Source organism: Wyeomyia smithii, chromosome 2, assembly GCF_029784165.1.
Source record: "Wyeomyia smithii strain HCP4-BCI-WySm-NY-G18 chromosome 2, ASM2978416v1, whole genome shotgun sequence".
NCBI classification, from domain to species: Eukaryota; Metazoa; Arthropoda; class Insecta; order Diptera; family Culicidae; genus Wyeomyia; species Wyeomyia smithii.
Window position 1 is genome coordinate 98,504,468 of NC_073695.1, and position 6,564 is coordinate 98,511,031.

The following is a 6,564-nucleotide window of genomic DNA, read 5'->3' on the forward strand; positions in this document are numbered from 1 at the left end:
AGTTAAAATCTCCCAAAATCAAAAAAGGTGCGGGAAGCAATTCTGCTATAGCAAGGAGTTGCTTCTGTTCAATCCGGGCGGATGGGGTAATATATGATGAAACAAGACAAAGGTCTATTCCATTCATATTCGTTTGAATGGCAACAACTTCAATATTCGAGATCGAGGGGAGGTCGATTCTGAAAAAAGAATAGCATTTTCTGATCCCTAAAAGTACCGCTCCACCGTGTGAGTCTCGATCTCGACGAATGATGTTGAAATCGTAGAAATTAAGTTGGTCATTTGAATTGAGAAAAGTTTCACAGAGCGCGAACGCATCACAATTGTATGTGTTTATCAAATGTGAAAATAAATCGAATTTGGGGATGATACTTCTGCAGTTCCACTGTAACACAGTGACAAAATTCCTAACCTCTTTCGACGTATTAGTCATCGAAAGATACGATAGCTGAAATGAGGGGCCAAGTTGCTGTGAGTTGCTTCAAATAGGTTTTCACTGTAGGGAGAAGGGCAAGAAGAATGTTTTGAAGGGGATCTGGTATGTTGAATGTTTTAAATATCCAGTCCACAATATCAGAGAATTTTATGAACCCTGTTTCTTTTATGTCTTCTGATCGAGAAATGGGTGCACGAGGGGTTTTTGGTGCCCCAGGAAGCGGTGGGTACTCCTGGTTTGATTTGAAATTAAACCGGGGGGCACTTGCTTCGGTTTTTCTTCACCGCTTCCTTTTTGTGTTGTCTTATTGGTCATTCCGCTAGGGGTTATCTTACGACCTTTGCGAGAAAAATTAGGAGAGTCGAGCATTCTCCTCTTCCTAGATCCCTCTGGCAAGGCATAAGAACACCCTTCGACGGGATCGTCAGATGTACCCTCATCGGTTGGCAAAAGGCAAAGATGTTTCCTGTCGAGGGTGGCTCAGCCCTCTTAAGCATTTCTGCAAAAGACCGCTTTGATCGTTCCTTAAGGGAACGCTTAATTTTTTCCTCGCGCTGTTTGTACGCGGGACACGCCGAAAGGTCGTGCCGAGTTCCCTCGCAGTAAAGACACTTTTCAGTATCCTCACTGCAAGCGGTCTCAGCATGATTGCCTCCGCACTTGCTGCAGCGTGCCTTGTTGCAGCAGTAGGTGGCTGTATGACCTAACTGCTTGCAGTTTTGGCAATGCATGACCCGCGGTACGAACAGGCGTACAGGCAGACGAACCCTGTCCAAAGAGATGTAGTTCGGCAGTGCGGATCCGGCGAATGTTACACGGAAGGAATCAGAAGGGAGGAATTTCTTCTTCCCTTCTTCGATGGATACTGAATGCAATTGCTTGACATCCAGTATCTTTACATCTTGAATCAGGGGGTTCTTGAAGCAGCCAACCCCGTGACGCAAAATGTCATCGACCATGAGGCTTCCTTCGGTGACCACACCGTCGATCTCCACGTCCTTGGCAGGGATGTACACGCGGTACTCTCTCGTGAAGAGCTCGTAGCTAGCAATTGCGTTTGCTTGCTTCAAGCTACTCACGACAACTCGCAGTTTGTTCGGTCTAACCTTTGTAATTTCGGTTACGTCCGAAAACTGTTTTGCCAGGTCCTTGCCTATTTGTATAACGTTAAGAGGCTTCTTTATGGGCCTAAAGAAAACTACGAACGGACCTTTCGAAGCATATAGGTAAGCTTTGAACCGTGTTGCCGGTACCCTTGGTACGGGGCTAGGTAGCGGGGAAGGTAGATGGGAATTGATGGGGGAGATCTCAATCTCTTCCCCATTTGTTTCCACATCCAGGAATAGTTGCACCTGCATGTCGTCCATTTTGCGGGAGCGTTATGCTCTACCGCACACAAACGATAAATATTCGAATGTGGGGGGTGGGGGGTTCAAGTAGTTGATATTAAATTTTAAAAACAATTTTTCAAACTACAATGGATCAAAAAAAAAAAAGACAGTAATACTAATACTAATAACAATAGTAATACTAGTAATAATAATAATAATAATAATAATAATAATAATAATAATAATAATAATAATAATAATAATAATAAAAATAATAATAATAATAATAATAATAATAATAATAATAATAATAATAATAATAATAATAATAATAATAATAATAATAATAATAATAAAAATAATAATAATAATAATAAAAATAATAATAATAATAATAACAATAATAATAATAATAATAATAATAATAATAATAATAATAATAATAATAATAATAATAATAATAATAATAATAATAATAATAATAATAATAATAATAATAATAATAATAATAATAATAATAATAATAATAATAATAATAATAATAATAATAACAATAATAATAATAATAATAATAATAATAATAATAATAATAATAATAATAATAATAATAATAATAATAATAATAATAATAATAATAATAAGAATAATAATAATAATAATAATAATAATAATAATAATAATAATAATAATAATAATAATAATAATAATAATAATAATAATAATAATAATAATAATAATAATAATAATAATAATAATAATAATAATAATAATAATAATAATAATAATAATAATAATAATAATAATAATAATAATAATAATAATAATAATAATAATAATAATAATAATAATAATAATAATAATAATAATAATAATAATAATAATAATAATAAAAATAATAATAATAATAATAAAAATAATAATAATAATAATCATAATAATAATAATAATAATAACAATAATAATAATAATAATAATAATAATAATAATAATAATATTAATAATAATGATAAAAATTCTAAAGTGAATACTTCACCGAACGTCTAAGTCACGACCTCACGGCTGATAGTTGGATTAATCGAGTGTTTCCGCAGAACAAACAATGACGACCCAGCTTCGTGTTGTGACACAGTGGCCGTATCTTACACTCGACCTTGTAGATGCCACTTGTAGTTGACTTCCACTCGCTCGATCGTATGGTGGTCCGTGCTGCTAGCGGGGTAACAGCGGTGCGGGAGAATTATTCTTGCTGATGTATCAGCTGCGTATCAGATCACTGGCGGGGTAGCCTGCCCCTACCAGTGTGCAGAAGATGTTTCTGCCGATATACTGCAGGTTATTGTTATCGCACACAAGAACTAATCGAAAAAAAACACCCCTACGATAACTCGTGTATTGTTATTTTGCGAACCAAACGGAGATAAACAATTTGCGTCTAATCGAGACGAAGGCGAAACAACGAATGTCCTCTTATTTGAAAATGATATATTTTTTGTATTTTTCCATGTAATACATAGTTTTTTTTTCATTCGTTTCTCTGCTATCGTCGAGAACAGAAGCATCTGAAGATAGCTCGTGATTATTTTGCTCGATCGAAAAAACAATACCGCTTTGTGTGTACGGTACGCGTATCGCTTGTGTTTTTCGATACCGGTCTGACTAGACAATAGCTGTCTAGCAGCCGGAGCGAATTCCCCGCGTCGCCGGGCGCTGGTTATCCAGTAGCTGGAAGTAAATTGTGCATTGTTTGCAGATAGAACGGGTGCTGCTTGTGATTTTGATTCCGGTGCTGTGACAACAGAAGGCATCTAGCAGTCGGGGAAATTCTCGCGCCGCCGGCCGCCGGCTACCCCACTAGCGGCGTGGATGATCTCTTCAGCCTGCCGCCGGTGTATTGTTCATCCTGCTAGGAGCTTAGAAGGATTAATCCAACTAACAGCCACGAGGTCGTGTCTTATACGATAACAACACAGAAGATCGGTGAAGTATTCACGTTATTATTATGCAAACATATATACACACATATATATATATATATATATATATATATATATATATATATATATATATATATATATATATATATATATATATATATATATATATACATATATATATATATATATATATATATATATATATATATATATATATATATATATATATATATATATATATATATATATATATATATATTTTTTTTTTTTTTGTTTCAGGTGAAGGGGAAATTTGCATCCAAACCCCTGAGGTGACCAACCTCAGGGAGTGTGGGGTTGGTTTGAATCAGTGACCGGACCCACTAAAACCCCTTCAGTCTCCAGCCCATAATACTCCCCGGGACCACCGCTAGGTATTGCTTCGGGGAGCAGCTTTTGTGCTCTGTGCACCCTCTTGGTTCTTTATGTCTGCCCTGTTTTGCAATTCTAAAACTATTTGAGAGGCGGCTGTACAAACCGCCCTCCTAATGTTTGGGTCTTTACACATCCTCCGAACTAGGTTGTCCGGAGTGGTGTCTGGCCCGCTCACTACCATCATGTCGCTCCGCGCATGCACAAAACGAGGGCACACGAAGAAGACATGCTCAGCAGTCTCTTCCGCTTCCGCGCACTCGGGACACATGGGGGACCCCGCATGCCCGAATCTGTGTAGATACTGCCTAAAGCAACCATGGCCTGACAAAATCTGTGTCAGATGGAAGTTCACTTCTCCATGGCGCCTCCCGACCCATCCGGATACATCCGGAATAAGTCGATGCGTCCATCTACCCTTCACGGAATTGGACCACTCCTGCTGCCATCTGATCATCGAGAATGATCTTCTGGTACCTCGTATGCCCCTTGTGTCACGTTGATCGAAGCATTCTACGTCCTCCTTAATGGCTATGCTGATAGGCATCATGCCGGACAGGACGCAGATTGCGTCGTTTGACACAGTTCAATACGCGCTCGCAACCCTCAGGCACATGAGCCTGTAGGTACTTTCCAACTTACTCCGATGTTTACTAGTACCTAGTGCTTTGGACCACACTGGCCCGCCGTATCTCAGTATGGACGAAGTCACGCTAGCTAGAAGTTTCCGCTTGCTGCCGTACACTGCTGAGCTATTGGACATCATGCGAGATAATGCTGCAATAGTCATTGAAGCCCTCTTACAGGCATATTCGACATGGCTCCCGAAGGCGAGCTTGTCATCGATCATCACCCCCAGCAGCTTCAGGGAGCGCTTAGAGGCGATGGTGCAATTCCCGACACTGATCAACGCCTGTTGCTTCGACTTGCGGTTATTGACAACTGAAATCTCCGTCTTATGATGCCCCAGCTCCAGTTTTTTGGAGCGCATCCAGTCCTCGACGACGCTTATAGAGTGCGAAGCCGTCAACTCAACCTCCTCGATCGACTCGCCGTAGACCTCAAGTGTGATGTCGTCCGCAAACCCAACGATCACAACCCCTTGGGGGAGCTTTAGTTTCAGCACGTCATCGTACATGATATTCCACAGTACCGGGCCCAGGATGGAACCTTGTGGAACCCCTGCGGTAATTGGGACACATTTTTGACCCTCGTCTGTGCTGTAAACTAGCACACGATTCTGGAAATAATTTCCCAGAATCCTGTACAAAGATACCGGAATGTCTAGTTTCCGAAGCGAGTGGGCTATGGAATCCCAGCTAACACTATTGAACGCATTTTTCACGTCCAACGTGACGATTGCGCAATAGCGAATGCCCCATCTTTTACGCTGGAGTGCTACCTCTTCTGTTTTGGTGACGGACAGAATAGCATCCACCGTAGACTTGCCTTTTCGGAAGCCGAACTGGTTACTCGACAGACCGTTTGCATTTTCGGTGTACCTAACCAGTCTATTGAGAATAACCTTCTCGAGCACCTTACCCGCCGTATCGAGCAGACATATCGGTCTGTATGCCGACGGGTCACCAGGTGGTTTCCCTGTCTTCGGCAATAAGACCAGCTTCTGTCGCTTCCATCTCTCTGGGAATGTACAGTCATCCAGGCACTTCTGCATGACTTCCCGGAATAGTCTGGGGGCCTCTTTGATGGCCTTCTTCACAGCCAGATTCGGAATCCCATCCAATCCCGGTGCCTTGCTCACCTTCAGGGAGTTGGCGATCGCGATGAGTTCCTCATTCGTAACCGTTTCCGCCTCCTCTGCCTCGGCACGGCTAACGCCGTCACTCATATATTGGGTGTTCGGCAGGTTGGCCGACCACCTCTGGTCTGAGTTTGAGATACTGGAACGTCGGTGAAGTGACTCGCCAGCCGGAGGCCAAGGATTTGGCTCGTGGCGTGGAAAGAGTCCCTCTATGATCCACTCAAGCATCGCTGGTGATTTTTCTGCGGGCGCCATCGCACCCTTAGTCTTGGCCATCACCATCCAATAGGCGTTACCCCACGGGTTAGTGTTGGCACTAGCGCACAGTCTTTCGAAGCACGCACGTTTACTAGCTTTTATTGCTCTCTTAAGCGCCGCTTTTGCGGAACTGAATGCCCCTCGACGATCTTCCCTTTCTTCGTCGGTTCGCGCACGTTGAATCCTTCTTCTCGCTTGAAGACACGCTCTGCGGAGGTCCGCTATCGCGTCGGTCCACCAGTAGACTGGTGGCCTTCCATGCCTAGGCTGGCGGTTCCTAGGCATAGTGGCGTCGCACGCCCGCGAAAGTAATGCAACAAGTTGATCAGCGCTCAGGTTACGAGTTCTGCTCGCCTCGTGTTCTAGTCTAATTGCTTCCGCAAATACCTCTTCGTTGAAGTGGGATATCCTCCACCCTGGAGTGTTAATTCT